The following is a 20,617-nucleotide window of genomic DNA, read 5'->3' as shown; positions in this document are numbered from 1 at the left end:
GGCCCGGGTTGACCGAAAGACGGGGAGGGGGAGGCGGGGGGGGGCACCGCTGTGGTGTTTAGGGAATCTTGGGCATTTGTATGTGTGAAATCTAATGATGTTTTGGAGGCAGAGGCTCTTGATTTCTCCTTCACCATAACGCCCCATTTCACGCTAGGGGGTACCCTGATTTACCGCCCCCCCTGGGCAACCGGGGACTTTTTTTAAAGTCCCTGGGCGAGGCCATGGCGGAGCGTGCTCTTCGTTTTTCCAAGTTTCTTCTTCTAGGGGACTTCCATATCCATCTAGATTCCCCGGAGGCCCCGGGCGCATCGGCCCTTCTGGACCTTCTGGGTTTAACTCAGCTGACCCAGTGGGTCTCTGAATCCACACATTCAAGGGGCCACCTGATAGATCTGGTGTGTTCCAACTTTGAAATAGTGGTTAAAGAACCTCTGCCGGTGACTTGGTCCGACCATGCCTTGATTGTCTTCTGCTGGGCTTTGGACAGATCTTCCCGTCACCCTCCACCTCCTCCTGGGCCTGTAGCCCGTAAGATTAATATTCCGGGGCTGATAGAGGCCCTGATCTACTGATCTGGATGGGGCAGTTGACCATTTTAACACCTGGGTCAAACAAGGAGTCGAATCCTCATGCAAACCTCTGCTCAAGGTGCCCCAGCGTGAGTCACCCTCTCAGCCTTGGTATTCCTCCGAGCTAAAAGAATTGAAGCTGAGCTGTAAGAGGCTGGAACGCCTCTGGAGGGTTGCTTACTGCCCTTTAGCTAAATCTAAACTACGTTCATCTCAGAGAACCTACTACACTGCCATGAGGAAAGCCAAAAGCAACTACTTTGTGTCTAGGATCATGAATTCTAATAATAACAGCAAAGAGATCTTTTCCATCGTCCAAAGCTTTATGGCACCTCGAGCAGAGCGGGAGTCCATTCCCGCATCCTCAGGGTGGTGAGAGGAGCTTTCTGATTTTATTGGACCTCTCTGCCGCCTTCGACACGGTATCTCACCAGCTTCTACTTGCCCGGTTATCATCCATCGACCTCTCTGGTATGGTGTGGTTATGGCTGGAATCTTTTCTGAACTCCCTCTCCCAGCAAGTCTGGTTGCCGCCTTTTTCATCTTCTGCCAGGGAGGTTTAGACAGGAGTCCCCCAGGGCTCGACTCTGAGCCCGCTACTTTTTAACATCTATATGACCCCACTGATATCCCTGGATGAATAACTGGGTGCTAAGATTATGGCCTACGCCGACGACACTCAGCTTTTGTTTACCTGGGACGACTCGGATGTTTGCACTGACATGGCGCAAAGGTGCCTAGCCGCTGTGTTTACATGGCTCGCTCAGGCCAAATTAAAATGTAACGAGGGGAAATCAGAAATCATACTTTATGGGCAATTTCCTCCTCGCTTCACATAAAGCTCTGTGGCCCTCCGACTTCCCTCGACCTCTATCGGAGGGGGGCCCGGCCAAGAACTTAGGTATTTGGTTTGGAGCAGACCTTAGGTTCTCAGAGCATATCAAGCGACTCACGGGCGTGTGTTTTGGGACCCTCAAATCCTTAGGCAGATTCTTTCCCCTGCTCCCTCAGCCAGCCAAGGAGATGCTTGCTCGGGGACTTATTCTTTCGCGCCTGGATTATGCCAAAGCGCTTTTTCTTGGCATCCCGGCATATCTGTTAAACAAATTATAACTTATCCAGAATGCGGCGGCCAGGCTTCTTCTGGGCATCTCTAAGAGAACGAGTATTAGATCACAAATGTGCACTCTCCATTGGCTGCCTGTGACACAGAGGGTACAGTTTAAGGCACTTGTCCTAGCGCATAGGGCCCTACACGAATCTGGTCCCACCTATATCAGGAAAAGAATGGCTTTCTACACTCCTCATCGACCTTTAAGGTCTGCTGACCAGTGATTGATGGCTACCCCTCGCTACCGTCGGGTTAGGATGGGCCGCCAGTCCCTTTCAGTCAAAGTAGCCATTCTCTGGAATGCCCTTCCCACAGCGCTGCGACACACTCAGGACTTAAGATGTTTTAAGAAGCTCCTCAAAACTCACCTTTTTAAGCAGGCATATTAATTCTTTTTTCTTGCAACTTGTTGGAGACCGCATCGCGCCAGGAAACTCAAGAGTAGTCGTGCGCGCTACAAATCCCCATATAACATAACATAACATAACATAACATAACATAATCATAATGAAGGCCAAATACATTTCTCTGCAGCAGCCTACGTAAAAAAAGACAAATGAATCCTAACAGTTTTTTTAAGCCTTCTCTGCAAGGCATGCAATTTCCCTAGGAGAAATAAACACATTCAGTTATTTGTTCACATTAAAAGCTCCATTTTATTATCATTTTAAACTTCATGTTATTCTAATATAAACGCAAACATTTTCAACGATTATTCTATGCAATTAATATCACTCGTATAAAACTCTTTTTGTCAACGTGTTACATTCACGTTGCACATAAAAACCAAAACCTCTATAACATTATTTCTCTGCTGTCTCTCCTGCAGACACTATTTTGCGACCTACAGGAACCATTTGTCATTTTCCTGCACATTTCTCGATTCTCCTCCCAAATACCCCATATGAATATTTTCTCTGTTAGTCTCACAACTTTTGTTAATGATTTCACACTGTAGGAGGTTTAATCCGAGCAGGTTTTGTTTCTGAAAATCCTGCTCCATCACATGCATTAAGAGTGAGTGTGACTCTTTCACACCACTGAAAGTTGCCCATGGAACTCCTGATGAAGATAGGCCTGTTATGTCTTTGATTACCACACTTAATATCTGGGTCGAAAAGTCAACGACACGATTGTAAAAGCCGGGATTTTTTTTGTGCATCATCCTAAAGACAGAAGCGCCTTGATTAATCGGCTACTTTTTCTTATATGGATACATTTTGTAACTTGCGTGAGACCCTTCCAGGACAGGCTTACCAAAGTGAAACAGTTCTGTGACATTGCTCTCTATATCTTTTAAAATTCTTCTTTTCCACTTCTTTAACATCACTTGAGCACTCCCACAAGTACTTTTCCATGCACGTATCTCCGTCTCTCTCATATGAATTATGTTTGATGTGAACACAATATTGAGTACTGAAAATACAAAATACCCAAGCACACCAATATCATTATTTCCACACAGGAGGGCGCATAGGTATTGCTTCAAACAAATCAATAGTTTTTCAACGCCCTGTATCCAATGAATCCATAAATATCTCAATAGAATCAATCAAATAGTCCAGTCAGATCTTCTGTCTTGAGGTCTGTTTTTTAATTTCCACAAGTTCACAAAAATCCAAGTGACAGCCGACGCGCGTTTCGCCCACAGGGCTTTCTCAAGGCTGCAAGGAAGATGTTCATACATGTCCATCAGACACTGTATTTGTTTCAATCACATTGAAACATTTAACCATCTATTGGCATGCAAAATCCCTTGTGATAGGAAATAATCAGCTAAGTTGTTACTCATAAGACAAAATATTTTTTGTTTATATACACACAAGACACCCTTGTGGACAGTGTCTCCCAGAGACCGTCTGTTTATGTTGGAGGAAAGAATAAAGATAAAAGAAGGAGAGCCTAGTACGTTTGAAAAGGCATATTCTGAAACTATGCAGTGGTTCGTTATATATACATTGTGAACTGCGTCCAAATATATACACCATATCCATCACCTAGTGCAGTCCACATGCACCTGATCTAGTGATATTTCTCACCTTAGTGTAATCTCTTAACGACCTGGAAGTAGTGGAATTTTTTTCCCATAGACACTGTGTCCCTTAGCAATATATGATACTTCAAATTGTGCGCAAATCATGGGACACACTCGTAGGTCAATAGTGACTGTTCAGGCTTCAAATCCTATTCTGTAAAGAATGGTAATACCATGTTGTTTGAACCAGTAATATTCAAGGATATGTTCAGTCTCGCTATCCATTAATATGTCTCTATTTCCATTTAATGCTGGCCCACAGGTCACTAAAGGTGTTCCTCATTTTAAGCCATGAACCACTGTTATGCCCAGTCGGAATCCGTAATTATCAATTAAAAATCAATTAACTTCAGAATACTGTCTAAGTTAAGTTCAGTATTCTGAAGTTAAACGATTTTTAATTGATAATTACGGATTCCGACTGGTTTCAAATGACTTATCGAAATTATGTTCAACCCTTTGAAATAAGTGGGTAATAGGTGAAAAACAGGGAGCAAATGACATTTATACTTCAGGCATAGTGATCAACAACACATTTACAAATGGCAACTGCCCTTTCCAGCATACAGATGGGAAGTGAGTGAATATACACTGCAAGTCCGCTTTCTCTTTCTAAACAAACAAGGGCGTCCCGACTTTAAAAAAACGCCGGGAAACGCGAGGTTCGACTGAGATACGAGAACGGATTCATCGAGGACAGGCCATGGGCAACAGTTCATAAGATATAAGGTGAGATCTGTACAAATTATTGAGATTACGAGTTCGAAGGGTGACTCAACACTGCGTTCACACTTGATGTGAATCAGTGCCGTAAACGATAGATATCGCTTGCATGCTGTAACCCCATCCGCCTCACACGGATGGAATTTGGGGTTAACAAGCAATAACTCGGCTAACGCGGGAATTTATATTTTTTGTCTCCCTTTTCCATGCCCAAACAATGATGGTTGCTTCACTAACACCGGTCGGCAGACTTTGGGATCTATCATAATCCTATCAAATTTGTTGCCATTATGATGAGGCTCGGTTAACAAGCCTGAACGGACTTCACCTATTGACATTACGACAAATGTTTTGTCGGTAAGGCCCTTCTCCAATTTATCAAGTAATAGGGCAATACTATTAACATGTGGCAAATATAAAGAGCAGTTTTTTATGGTAATTTTTGTAATGTTTGAAAATAATCTTCTAATCTAAAACATGTCTCTTTACGTAAAAGAGGAGTTATTACTCGGCAATTCTATTGTGGATATTTTACAGTTTACTAACATAGGGCATAACAGTGGTTCATGGCTTAAAATGCGGAACACTTTTAGTGACCTGTGGGCCAGCATTAAATGGAAATAGAGACATATTAATGGATAGCGAGACTGAACATATCCTTGAATATTACTGGTTCAAACCGATAAACAACATGGTATTACCATTCTTTACAGAATATGATTTGAAGCCTGAACAGTCACTATTGACCTACAAGTGTGTCCCATGATTTGCGCACAATTTGAATTATCATATATTGCTAAGGGACACAGTGTCTATGGGGAAAAAATTCCACTACTTCCAGGTCGTTAAGAGATTATACTAAGGTGAGAAATATCACTAGATCAGGTGCATGTGGACTGCACTAGGTGATGGATATGGTGTATATATTTGGACACAGTTCACAATGTATAAATAACGAACCACTGCGTAGATTCAGAATATGCCTTTTCAAATGTACTAGGCTCTCCTTCTTTTATCTTTATTCTTTCCACCAACATAAACAGACGGTCTCTGGGAGACACTGTCCACAAGGGTGTCTTGTGTGTATATAAACAAAAAATATTTTGTCTTAGGAGTAACAACTTAGCTGATTATTTCCTATGACAAGGGATTTTGCATGCCAATAGATGGTTAAATGTTTCAATGTGATTGAAACAAATACAGTGTCTGATGGACATGTATGAACATCTTCCTTGCAGCCTTGAGAAAGCCCTGTAGGCGAAACGCGCGTCGGCTGTCACTTGGATTTTTGTGAACTTGTGGAAATTAAAAAACAGACCTCAAGACAGAAGATCTGACTGGACTATTTGATTGATTCTATTGAGATATGTATGGATTCATTGGATACAGGGCGTTGAAAAACTATTGATTTGTTTGAAGCAATACCTATGCGCCCTCCTGTGTGGAAATAATGATATTGGTGTGCTTGGGTATTTTTGTATTTTCATATGTGACCTGGATTCGGCTGAATGCAAGGACTAATTGACACTTTGGTGGGTAGGTGTCATATACCTTTCAAGCACCCTGGCCTCAGTTGCCGCGGATACTATCAGACTCTCTCTGCATAACTGGCATCACTTTGAGAAGTGCGGTTCAATTTAAGCAAACCCATAATCTTTTTGCACACCACAATATTGAGTACTGTTTTGTATCCTAGCCAATAGGGCTAATTGTTTTTTCTATTGTATTGCATGCACCCAGCTCCTTTGGCCGTTTTGGATTACCGTATTAGTTTGCAATGGTATATGTAGCAGTGAGCACATCGGTAAATTGTCAAGTCCCAAACTCCAATCTTTATGCATCAGTGAATTACCCAATGGGCCATATATCTGTAAACTGTAGTGCCCATGCGCCATCAACTGAGAATAACCCTCAGGGAGAGGCTGAAGCCAAGGGGGAACATCCTTTACAACAAAGTTTTTACCACGAAATGCAATCACAACACATTTTTTACACCAGAATTATTTTAAGCACGCAAGTTTTTACCAAACTAGTCTTTTCAATGCATCTGTTTGTATTAGTGAGTATGTAGTAAGTAATTTATATATTTGTAAGGATAATTAAAAAAGGGGGGTTTGGAGGGTACCCCCCCAAAAGTAATCAACATAAATCAATTTAAATATATATATATTCACTGAAAAAACCATAGGTTATAGACCATATATAGTTAGGAATTAGCATTTACAAAACCTTATTTTACTCACACAAAACCATTGAAATTCGCATATATAGTTAGTTGCACTAACTATATATCGCGCACCCGCAATCCACTGCTGATCATGTCACATATTACATCATTCATGACATGGTCAGTGACATCACTGATGACATCACTGATGACATCTCAAATGACATCACTGATGACATCACTGATGACATCTCAAATGACATCACTGATGACATCACTGATGACATCTCAAATGACATCACTGATCACATCACTGATGACATCTCATTTGACATTACTGATCACATCACTGATGACATCATTCATGTGATAATACGATGAACCTCTTCAGACTCTAATATAACCTTAGATACACTCAGTGTAAACAGACACTCACAGACTGTCACTCATCCATGGAGTTACTCACACACCTAGTCAGTCATGCAAAGAATCAATCACACCTCCATTTCCTCAACTATACAGTTATACACACCTTACTTATTCAAACATATACTAACACATATTTAATCTCTTATACAATCCCTGATACAAGTTCACAATGATCCATATAGCCACTCACACATTCACTGGCTCTTATGCACAGTTATTTATATATGTCAACTCTCACATGTACTGTGTTTTACATATGTACTTAATTTGACATGTAGCACTGAGATATCCATTCACTCACCAATACACTCATGCACACAGTCAACCGCCCATACAGCTGTTTCCACATGCACTTTTGAACCCATACATCTAGTGAATCAACTGCTCACACATCTATGCACAGAGTCATACACCTCCCAGCCACCCACACACACACTCAGTCTCCCATACAAATACTTGGGCAACCAATCAATAACCCATATAGTTACTCATATAGCTACTGATCAACACATGCAGCAGTTTACAGAACAACAGACATAATGATGCACAAATTAAGACAGTTTAGTCACTAACCCATGCACTCAGTGAGACACATTTAATCACTCACTCATACAGTCAGTCATGCACCTACTAAATCCTTCATCCAGACACTTATACATCCACTCATTCTTCAATATGTAAGACATATTTTAACTTTACAGAAACATACAGTCACTGGATGTTGTCATCAGTGATGTCATCAGTGATGTCATTTGAGATGTCATCAGTGATGTCATCAGTGATGTCACTGACCATGTCATGAATGATGTAATATGTGACATGATCAGCAGTGGATTGCGGGTGCGCGATATATAGTTAGTGCAACTAACTATATATGCGCATTTCAATGGTTTTGTGTAAGTAAAATAAGGTTTTGTAAATGCTAATTCCTAACTATATATGGTCTATAACCTATGGTTTTTTCAGTGAATTTTCAAGGTTTTGTAAATGCTAATTCCTAACTATATATGGTCTATAACCTATGGTTTTTTCAGTGAATTTCAATGGTTTTTTAATAGCAAATATCAAAAGCTGTAAAATGTATTCTTCTTTTAAAGGAAAAATATATTTAAATGTATTTAATATAATTTTTTATGTATATACATTTTTTGAGGGAACACATTTATCAACTATCATGCTGAAGAAGAGTGTGGGGGAAAAAAAACAAAGAGGAGGACTAAAAGGAAAGAACAATCAGTTCAAAAATACAATTGCTTTAAAGCATGAAGTGCTTTTCCATACATTTAAATTTAAATAACCCATAGTAGAACATACAAAATATCTACAGAGGAGACGGTGTACATTGAATTTTAGACTCTTCATTGGTACCTACATGTTGGTACTTACATCACCCACACAACACAACAGCTCTATTCAGAGCTACCCTACCTCAAAGCACTCTAAAATATTATTTTACTATTTCCCTTGGTTTTCCCCTTGTTACGCTTTCCGGAACGCTACCCGGTGCGCGGACCGGGCGCTAACCGTGCGAAAATTTGAAAAAAAAGTGTTTTTTTTTTACATATATGGGCCTCCTCAGCCACTCTCAGAAAACCTAGGGGGTCAGGATATGTCTCCCATGCCCCCTTATACCCATTCCCAACATTGTTTATCCTCCATCTTGTGACTAAATTTGTCCGAAACACAAGATGGCGGACCTCCGTTACGCTACCGGTGAGCTACCCGGTTCGCGTACCGGGTAGCGCTTCCACCGCAAAAATTCGAAAAAAAATGTCTTTTATTTTTTTGCCCCACGGGGCCCTTTAATAGCCCCCACATCAATCCTAGGGGGTCAGGAGGGGTCTACCTTGCCCCTTTCATTCATTTCCCCCTTTGTTTATTTCCACCTCTTGTCTCTCGATCCTACCGAGAGACAAGATGGCGGCCGCTCCGGACTGTTTAGAATGTTGAGAGTCACCCGAGAGCCAATCCGCTTCTCCTCGCGAAGTTCCGTTACGCGTCTGGTACGCGAACCGGGGCGCTAACCGGGACGCTGTCACAGATATATATATTTTTTTGAAAGTTAATTTCTCAAAATCCACTGGAGCACATATCTTGAGACCTAGCAAAGGCACATCGGGCAAACAGTCTCTACAATTTTGCCAAGTTTCATAGAAATCCATTCAGCCGTTCGAGCTAAAAGTGAGTCCAACCGCCCTATGGAAAACTCAATGTTAAAAACACATTTTGGGACCCCCCTTTTTTCTCGGCCCCCGCTTGACAACCCCCCCCCCCCAAACTTTCAGGGGACGCTCAGAAACAAAAATGTGCCATTTTCCTGAAAATTTCAGCCAATTCCGTCCATCAACGCCAAAGTTATTCAACATAGAATTTTCAGAAATCCCTATTCAAAAAAATCCTAACTATATATCCCTACTGGCGACCACCAGTAGGTAATATATATATATATATATATATATATATATATATATATATATATATATATATATATATATATATATATATATATATTCTCGCTGCAAGGTTGTCCACCATTGAGTAGCACACGAGCAGCAGCTTGATTTATGCGTAGGTAAGGATGGGAATCCGCTTGCAGATGCCGCTCCGTAATGGATCTGCCCGATGCGTTTCGAAGCTCCATATGCTTCTCTTCAGTGGCTATATATATATATTTTACGTTTACAATACCGTATTAAGATTTACTTTTTTCATTTTTCAACAGTAGGTGGCATTATTAGACTGTGACTGGATTTTTCTGTAATTGTAAGTGTGGTAAAATGTGCGTGGTGGTGGATTGTGCGGTAAAGGTATTTCAGATGTGAGTAAATGTAAATGCGTTGTAGTTTTATGCATTTTAAAGCCTACATTGTAAAAACGTGCATGGTAAAGGAACGGGGGGCAATGTCATACAAACATGCCAGGGCATGTTACGCTGTCAAACATCAGCGGGAGCTCTTTTCTTTAAAAAAAAAGATGTGACATACAAAATGAAGGAACAACAATTATGAAGAGGTGGATTTGATAAAATAGTCCCTCTGTTCAAGGAGCGACCAGGGTATCAAACCAGCTGCATTCCTCCTGCACAACCTTCTCCCATTTGTGCCCTATCACCAGGGGTGTAACAAACATCTCAGGAGCATCTCTCGTGTGATAGAAGCCATGTTCCTCCCAATCAGATGGGACTTGTTATGACTTGTCATTCAGTGCACATCGAATAAGAAAAGTTTCTAGTTAAGTTGCTCAACTTCATGTCACACACACACACCTCACTGTGGTTAGAATGTTGGCCTTGTCACTGTCTCAGACAGGTAAATTTGGACTTATAAGTCACCTGGAGCGAGCAGGGAATCTATCTTATGTGCACTCGGTTTCATCTTGTATTTATCACCGTAACAAAATTGTTTAAGGCTATCCTTGCTTGTAATTCCCCGAGGTGACCTGTTGGTTTCTATGTGAGCAGTGTCAGGTTCCCATCCAGTCATCTCTTTGCCTCTGTGACTTCTTTGCCTGCCCAGCTACAGTACCTAGTCGGAAGAGCTGCTGTCGTCCTTCTTTGCATAGTGTATGTTCTCCAGAAGCCTCCCACTTTGCCTTCACGACCTCTATTAGAGTGGGCTGTCCTTATGCTCCTTTGCTGTCCACCTCTATTGCGTCTGTGGCCTGTGCATCACATAAGGGGCCACACATGTGCCTGCAGGTCCACCCTCACTCCGTTGTCAGGTTAACCATCAACACCGCCTCTTCATGATGCACAACACTGCTTGAAGGAACCTGTGACACTTCACACATTCAGCCTTACAGTGTGTGACACATATATGTGCAACATTAACACAACTGCTTGCATTCTCGACTCCTTCCTATTGTACTGCCTAATCCTGATTGCCTCTCATTCCCTGCACAATGTGGAGCCTCCAGTGCAGTACTTTGTACATCGCTATTGTAGTGCATTTATGTATTCTTAGTTTATGTGTGACTTTTTCATCTCACCAGTCGCAAGGCGATGCCAATGCAAGGCGCCACCCCCCTTAGGGGAGTGGCGTCGTTAGTGGCAGCCAAAGGGCCGACCCAGCAAGGAATCACTTCCGGGTCATCCGACCCGGAAGTGAAAGTAGGCGAAGACCAATGGAAGCGAGGCATACTAACGCCCCCGGAAGTAGTTGTAGGGCGCGAGGCTTAAAAGCCTGCGTCCATCTTAGGGACCCCCTCTTTGTCCGCTGACCGCCCAGGAGTCGGACGTCGCAGGAAGAAGGCGTCGCAGGACCGTCGCGTGGAAGTGGTGCAGCGAGGGTCAATCTGACTCGTGATTAAGGTTAGTGGGCCTTGCAGTGTGTTGCGTTGTTGGTGGAAGTGGTATGCATGCGTTAAGGGCGTGCGAGTGGTTTACTTAGAGAGAGCATGCGAAGCGGAGGTGGGGAAGCGTACGGCTCGGGTGCGCGAGTAAATGTGAAGAGGGGTTGCGGGTTGCATGCATCGTGAGTCGCGCGCACACGGGAAGACATCGGAGTGTGCGTGTTGCAGACGCGGTGCGTGATCAGGATCCCTTCGCCCTCTCATCCCCCCACCTAACTCCTTTTTCTCAGCATTGTATTGCCCGGTAATGAAGCGCTGTGATCGGGGGACCAGCAAGTTATGTTAAATACAAAGAGTACTCCGCAAGATACCCGTCATTGTAGCCAATAGCTATGACCGTTAGTGTTAGCAGAGGTCCCTGGGCACAGTGGTTTTTTCACTAGCGGCGAACGAAGTGGATGAGACGCGTCCCCCCTCCCCCTTCAGGGATTTTCAGGAATGGCGCTCGCACGATGAGTTCAGCGCGGCGCCAGCAAGATATTTGTGTGCTTTTAAAGGTAGAGGCTCCTTGATAACGAATTTATACATCATTTGGGAGATGGGCATTTTAATAATAATTGTATTATAATTGGTACATGGGGGCTTCTGTAGGGGACAACTGCATTATGATCATACAAGGGTTATTATCAAACATCAAGCGCAAAACCCATTTTATTTTATTGTGAAGCAGGGGTGAATGGCATTCTAGGAAGGATCGCATTTAGCATTTGGGGCTATTGAGAGAAGGGTAGTAAATTAGCAGTCAGGTTCCTGGTTATTATCGTACCCAGTGGGGCAGGCGCAAGTATCTGAAGCACAAAGCTGGTTCATCCTGGGCAAGTTTCAAGCTAAGGCAAGGTGGCTTACGCTTGGGGAGAATAAGGTCCGGGTAAAAGAGAGTGTGGATAATCCAAATGCATGTAATGTCATTTAAAGAGTTCTAACGCTTGTTTTCTTCAAGTGCAGGATGCCGCCAAAAAGGGCACGAAAGGGCAAAGAGCCCTCAGCCAAAAAAGAGGAGTACCTCGCTCTTACGGAGCTTCTGGAGTTCACGAAAGAAAAAGGCGTGGATTGGGCACTAAAGACCATGCGAGAAGGGGCTAGAGCAGACGCAAATTCACAGGAAGAAAGAGGGAGAGGCAAGAGAGCGAGGCGTACGCCGGAAAGGTTTAAAGAGGCGGCGAAAGACAAGCGGCCCAGGGCGGCTGAGCCCCAACCAGCATCACCAGGTGAGGAGGAGGTGCCAGAGATAATTGATTTGAGTTCAGTTGCAGATAAGGACAAGGACGCCGTTGAGGGACAGCATGTTACTGCTAAGTCAACACAAATAGGAGGGGCCCCTGTCGCTCATGCGGGGGTGCCCTGTTCACAGGTTACATTACCGCCAGTAGTGGCGCAACCAGGTAGCGGAGTGTCGCAAGTTTGGGTGCAGTCCGGAGGGGTGGCACAGTTACCAGGGATGCAATTATATGGTTCACATGGGCAAGCAATTGGTAATGGCCCAATAAGCTCGATGATCCCGACCACGACATACCCGGCAAGTGGGGGGCCCGTAATGATGAATGCTTACTCGAATTTAGGGTGTCCACCACAGGCCCCAGCAGCTAACACCGCTGTTGATTTGTCTGTGTCTCCTAATATCCAGATACAAGGGGGGGCTGGGGGGCAGCCGGCAGGTCACCCGATGTTGGCATTCAGCCAGATAATGTTCGGTTCAACCTCAATGACCCTATCGCCATCTATGGGGATCACCTGGCACGTACCAGCAGATATAAAAGAAAAGATACTTAGGGGTGAATACGTGGATGTGTTTGATCTCATTAATGCAGGGGTGGCCTCGGGGAAGTCCAGAGGAGGGAAAGAAGGCGAATACAACTAAAAGAAGACATGGGTAGATTGGTCCATGAAGAATTGGATCACGGGATTTGCCATTTATGCCGCAGTTATGCTGGAAAAATACCCCGTGTTGGGTCCTCAAATGATGAGTTACATATCCCTGATACATGGTGCTGCAGCTGAGTTTCCAGGCCTAGGGTGGTTAAAATATGATAATAAGTTCAGACAAATGAAAGCAGTCCACCCAGGGATAGCATGGGACCAACGGGAGATCAATCTATGGCACACAATGTTTTATTCTTCGCCTTCAACGTCTAAGACTAGTTCCCCTGCTCAAAGTCAGTCCTTTCGGAGTGACAAAGGAGTCGGTGATAAAAAACAGGCCTGCTGGCAGTTTAACAAAAATGAGTGTACCAGGGGGATCTCGTGTAGGTTCAAACACTGCTGTTCGTACTGCGGGGGAACATCCCATCCAGAAATCAGATGTTTCAAGAAAACAGGAAATCCCAAAGAACAGTCCACCCATACCACTCCAAAAGGAAAGCCACCTAAAACATCCGACAAGGCTCCCAACTCCCATTAAACGTCATGTTTTGACACACCTCCTTAGTAAGTATGACAAACTTGAGGAGGCTCAGTTCCTGCTTCATGGCTTTACATTTGGTTTCCGTATCCCGTCTTCAGCCTCCACCACTAACGTCCCGCCTCGCAATCAAAGTTCAATGCTTCAGAATATGGAAGCAGCGCGAAACAATATCATGAAAGAAGTTTCTTTGGGGAGGGTCGCGGGTCTTTCAAAAATCTACCTAACCCTGATCTGGTCTGCTCACCGTTGGGTTTAGTTCCTAAAAAAGAGGGGGGCAAATTCTGCCTTATACATAATCTATCAAGCCCCCCAGGGTTATCTGTCAATGATAAGCTAGACCCAGAACTGTGCACGGTGCGCTATACAACGTTCGACACAGCAATTGCAAAATTGCAGGCTTTGGGTGAGGGAGCCTTAATGCCCAAGGCTGATATTGAGTCAGCGTTTAGGTTACTTCCTGTTCACCCAGAGGATACCAAGTTCTTGGGTTTCACTTTCGATGACAATTACTTCATAGACTTGTGCATGCCCATGGGATGCCCCATTGATTGTGCAGTTTTCGAGACTTTTGCCAGGTTATTAGAAAGGGCGGTGGAGCAATTCCTGACCTCAGACAAATCCCATGCATTGGTACACTACTTGGATGATTTTCTATTCATGGGCCCTAAGTGTTCTCAGTCATGCAGGAAGGCCCTGCTGGGCTTCCAGCACCTGACTGAAGCTCTGGGAGTACCATTGGCAGCGGAAAAAACAGAAGGCCCAACTACATGTCTGACATTTTTGGGCATTGAAATCGATACCAGAGCAGGTGTGTGCAGGTTGCCAAGGTCAAAAGTAGATGCCTTCAAGGCCGCAATTGATAACTGCTTAGGAGCAAAGAAAGTAACTTTACACCAGTTACAAGTCCTGTTAGGGCAACTGAACTTCGCTTTGCGGGTCATACCAATGGGCAGGGCTTTCTCCAGGAGTATAGCAAGGGCAATGTCTGGGCTGCATGCAAAGCACCACAGAGTTAGACTCTCAGCTGATGTGAGAAAGGACTTATTGATTTGGAAGTGTTTCTTGTAGGAATTCAATGGCACGGTGTTGTGGCGGTCAGCCAGCACCTCAAATGCCGACCTCGAGCTGTTCACTGATGCTGCAGGGAGTATTGGTTTTGGAGCGATTTTGGGTCCTAAGTGGTGCATGCAGCATTGGCCAGATGAATGGGTAAAACGAGGTCCGACTCGTAACGTCACTTTCCTAGAGCTGTTCCCCATAGTGGTGGCGTTGCACTTGTGGGGGAGATATGCTCTCAAACAAGCACATTGTATTCTGGTCAGACAGCATGTCAGTAGTGATGGTGATCAATAACCAGAGAGCAACCTGCACATGGGTGCTCCGTCTTTTAAAAGAGTTAATATTGCAATGCTTGAGCCACAATGTTCATTTCACTGCTAGGCATGTCCCAGCGGAGCTATGGAAGTTTGGTGCCCCACTGCCTCCGAGTTGATAGCAGCATCCTTGGCCCCCAAGACTAAGTGTATGTATCAAAAGTCTTGGGAATGTTATAAGACATACTTAAGGGGAGCGGGCCTAGTAGATGCTTTTGTTCCTCAGAGCGTGTTAGGATTTATAGTACAGCAGAAAGGGAAATCAGTGGCATTTATGAAGAGACAATTATCAGCATTGGCATTCTATGCAGGGTTAAAAGGAGTTACAGACCCAACGAAGGACCAGAGGGTGAGAAGAGCTGTGAGGGGTTGGGAGCGCTTGACGCCTGGGGTAAAGGACTCCAGAAGGCCCATAGATGTAGGGAAGTTGGTAAAAATCTTGGAGACGTTGCCGCTCGTTTGTTTTTCCCCTTACGAGACCCAATTATTTAGGGTGGCCTACGTGTTAGCCTTTTGTGGAGCACTACGGATCTCTGAATTACTCCCGGCATCTAAAACAGATAGGGAGGGAGGCTTAAGGTGTTCAGACATAATAGAATCAGAAGATGTCCTGAGACTCAGAGTTCGAAGGTCGAAAACGGACCCTTTAGGAAAAGGGGCTTGGTTACAATTGGGTAGAGTAGAGGGGGAGTCCTACTGCCCAGTTAAATTGATGAGAGGGTTCATGCAAGCCAGGCCTTAAGGGGCCGATGATAGAGTACTGGTTCACAGGAATGGTCTACCCCTCACCAGGTTCCAGTTTACAAGGGTAGTAAAAATGACCTTGGCAAAGATCGGTGTTGACCCGACCGATTTTACATCCCATTCTTTTCGTATCGGTGCAGCAACCACAGCTGCTGGCCTGGGGCTGCCAGAACAGGCTATTAAGAGATTAGGTCGTTGGAAATCAACATGCTATGAACGTTATGTACGTCCGCAATTAGTTTAACAGTCTTTCTCACTACTTTTCCCGCCCTTCTGGCTAAGACCGTTCTTACCGTTTCTCTTAATGTTTACTATAGGTACCTCCCCTCAGAGAATCCAAATATGTTGGTGCGGCCACTCCTTCATTCGCAGGGCGGGGGTGATCTTCAAAGAGACACTCGAAAAAAGGGTGCACATGGCACAAGGATGGGATCATCATTGGGTGGGGATAGGCGGGCAGCTCATAGCTGACGTCCCGAATGATTTAAAGGCGGCCTTGGCCAGATGCATGCCCTATCCAGATGTATTCGTGTTGCACTGTGGAGGCAACGATATGATTCCGGCCGGAAGGAGAGGAGTGAAGGAGTTCTTGTTTACTACTCTAGCAGCGGTCAAAAATATTTTGCCTAAGGCTATATTAATATGGTCTGAAGTCATCCCGAGGCAGGTATGGTCGCGGGGCGCACCCACGAAAGCAGTGAATAAATCGATAAAAAGGTTAAATCAGTCAGTGGCAGAAATCCTACAGAAATCCAGCATTAGAACTATTCGTCACAAGTTAATACAAACGTCCAGGCCGGAACTATATGCGAAGGATGGAGTGCACCTTTCAGAGGCGGGCACTGAGATATTTATACAAACAGTCTTAGGAGCCATCTCTGAAGCTCTCGAGTGCGGGGGGGGAGGTCGAGTCCGCCAGTAAGCGCCTCGCCCTGTGGCGGGGTTCCGGACAAGAATACCAAGGGAACTTCTTGTCCAGTGACAGTTTTACCTCTGAACAGGTTTCTAAATCATCATGGACTCCGGGCTGGCGGGAGAGTTGGGGCTGACCTGCTGGTGGCCCTGGCTTCTCCAGCCCTACCCCGGAAGCCGCTGGTTGCCACAAGTGGTGGCACATTATTCACCTGCGGCTCTGTTGACCGGAAGGGGGTTAACTTAAAGAGAGCAGGCTATCTTGGTTGTGGCCTGCTGGCGCAACCCGAAGTTAAACCAAATGCCCTTTGGAGAATGGGCGGTAAAAGAGTGTATATGTATATAAGTGTGAGTTTCTTAATACTGTGATGTAAAAAATGATTTTGACTTTAAATAAAAAACTGGAGGTCAATGAAGTAATTGACCTGTGAACTTGTTTTTAATAAACATGCACACTGCAGAAAATCAAAGCAAGACTCCCGAGTTTAATTGGTGAAGGGGCCTTTATTAATGCATGCATTGGGGGGAGAGTGCACTTTGTATGCCATCTATTCACCGCCTTGTTTTCCTGCACTCCAAGCAGGGGCGTCTTTAGGGCGGTGCGAACTGACCTGGGGAGGGGTCGCTGCCCTCAGGGGTGGCGCTGTGTTTAGCAAAAACTTACGATTTAGAAACACCTCCTGCAGAGTTCCTTTTGACCAGCTTTCAAGCACCAATAACATGTCAAGATAACTCTTGTAATTCATTTCCTGCTAGAGAGAAAGTTCAGTTTTGTCTAGTTGCAGTTGTGACTCACCATAATGTAGCGCAGAGGGTTAATGTGCCTGCTGCTCATTTCCTGCTAGAGAGAAAGTTCGGAGTTTTGTCTAGTAGCAGTTGTGACTCGCCATAATGTAGCGCAGAGGGTTAATGTGCCTGCTGCAAAGAACGCCTACCGTGCAGATCACAGATCCGAGTTTTATGTGGGTAGCTGAGTGGATTACCTCTCTTTTCGTAGAGATCCTTGTATTACCGCAGCTCATAAGATACAACCCTAATATAGACCAGTGACTATTACGAACTGTCATCACAAAGAGTAACATGCAAACTGCATAAAATATATTAGCAAATTATGTTTTTTTCCCCAGTATTTAATTATTTATTCCTAATGTTATTAAAAAGGGTTTGTTTGGGTAGATATACACTATTAGTAAATCCAGCCTGTACCAATGCTTTAAAACAAACAAAATGTTGGGAGAGGAGCTATAGAGAGATGAGGGGCTCTTTTGCTCAGTGGCACTGAGGGAATCCGAGGAGGAGGTTCCTGCGAGGGAAAAGAGACACTGTTACACCACACAGGGTTGTAGGGTGGTAAGATTTAATGAAGACACAACCTGGAGTCAGTTCACACCAGGGTGTCAGAAGCAACTGGCAACCCTGGAATGTCATCAGCCTTACACTCTAACAAGAGAACACCACCACCATGATGACATCATCACAGAGGTCAGGGGAGGCGCCAAAAATGATTGTCGCACAGGGCGCCAGCACTAAAGCTGGCCTTGACTCCAAGGGACTCAGGAAAGCTTCAATTCTTATGTTGCAACATCTCAGAATTTTGACGTCCGAGTAAAATCTAAAAACTTTACAGAACTTATTTGCGATCAACTTGTAGTCAGGTGATTTGACAAAAATAAGTGTGAAACCTTTGGCTACCAAAAACCCCTTTTCAAAAGAGGCTGTGGATAGGAGTAAATAGTGAATTATGTAGAGACTTTGCTCAGGAACTGAATTCCAAAAGAGATCCAACTTGTTATTCCCTTAAGAGATTTTGAATAGAAGCATGATTAACAAGAATGAAACTATAAAAATATTCAAAAGCAGAGATGTTGCAGGCATTACTTTTACCTATTAATTTATTGGCTTTGTATAGCAGGGAGTAGGCCGAACTGGCGAGGAAACACTACACAGAAATCTCAAGTCAGGGTGAATACAAAGGCAAACATAACATGGATTTTCATTACTAGACACTACTTAGCAAGCATATTCAAGTTACGTACAGCCTTGAATCCAGGCAACCAGAGATTGAAATAAGGTATACAGCCATTACTAGGAGGGGACCAGGAATGAGTATATTATGAACAGGATGACAGGAAAAATGGGATTGCTGAGCTTCTTTTAAATAAATATGTTTTTGCAGAACCAGCCACATATTCCATTATCTACTGCAACATTTGCATATTTGAATAACCAATTCTACATCAAACAGATAAGAAATCATTAAAATCACTGCAATTGAGATGTACCCAGTGCTTTGTAAAGATTAATCAGTCACCTTTCAGCTGTTGATTGCATTCTCCAATAATTTAAGAACTGATCATTTTGCCCACATATGCCCTAATTTCAACGGATACAATGAAATGATACCACAGGGATCAAGTGCAAATCTGCAGTAAAATCATCTGACCTGTTAAAGAGTCTGCAGGCGATTTTACGGCACGTCGTGCAGGCTGAATGTCCATATGGGAATTTATCCCCACCAATAAAATTGCACTTGGTAAGCTTCAGCAATCACAGGCTGGATGGCCGACGGTAAAATACATGGAATTGCCTCAGAAAACCTCCTCTACCCAAAAACAGTTGGTAAATGATAACTAGACATAAAGCACAAATAAAAATAAATGTAAAAGCCAGTCAATGTCCAATGCCAGAATGACCACTAGAAGGAATATGTGAACACAACCTAAACACATGCGAGTCCAACAAACTTTATAGTCTTATAAATTACGTTTATATATCTGTGTGTGTGTGTGTGTGTGTGTGTGTGTGTGTGCGTGTGTGTGTGTGTGTGTGTATATATATCAAAACATATAGATATACACACAGACCCTCCCCCACCCACCTCACCCCACCCCGCCCCAAGAAAAAGCAGCTGTTACTGAGGACTGTATTGCACTTTGCCAGAATCCAATTCAGTATGTCATGCTGCCAGAGGGGTAGATGATGAGTTTATCAATAATGGTGACTTTGAGGTTGGCAGCCTAGAGATGGTGGATTCTCGAGAGGTTGTCAATGAGGACATGGGTGAAAAAGATGGTCCAAAGTTTTACCAGAATTTGAGGAGTCCTGGTGGCTGCCAGAAGGCGATGTATTGCATCTCTTGGATGAGTGCAAGCCAATCCAGACACTTTCCCTACTTGATTTCCTGTTTTGTTTTGACACTCTTCCTTTTTTGGTGGCTTTACCAGTTGATAGAGGAGCAATTCTGACAAGCTTTTCTTCTTGACAATACTTTAAGCATATTTGAAGGCAAAAACAAGTCCCCTCACAGTAATCAAGGTCTTTAGTTAAAAACTTTGTGACATTCGAATACTCTTGGAACCCAATGCCCTGATAGATGCAGTACGTGCACCATTGGTGGATATTTATTGCAATAAACTTCCCGCAAGTCACATGAATCACATGAATTGTTGGCTCAGCTGAAATTTGAAGTCCAATAACAGGCTCCCTTAGGCCGGTGTCCCTGCCCTGGCCCCTAAAGAAACAGCAGACTAGCAGTCAGAAATGGACCTATCAAAAGGAAGAATTAAATAAATGGAGTGTGATACAGCAGATGAAATCAGGGCTAGCTCTATAAATACACTGCCTGTGTTCCTGTAACTCGGAATAGAAGAGAGCCCTGCTAATCAGATGAATGCTAACTTCGGGGGGGTAGTTGAGATGAGACCATGCAGCTCACCCCCTCTGGCTGCAGTTCAGGCCAGTCAATGAGGATAGCTACTTGTGGCACTATTGTGAAGCAATGTTCATCAACACTGCTGCTG

This window comes from Lissotriton vulgaris, chromosome 8 (genome assembly GCF_964263255.1).
Source record: "Lissotriton vulgaris chromosome 8, aLisVul1.2, whole genome shotgun sequence".
In the NCBI taxonomy this organism is placed as follows: Eukaryota; Metazoa; Chordata; class Amphibia; order Caudata; family Salamandridae; genus Lissotriton; species Lissotriton vulgaris.
The sequence above is the reverse complement of the archived record's forward strand: the minus strand, read 5'-3'. Positions refer to the sequence as shown.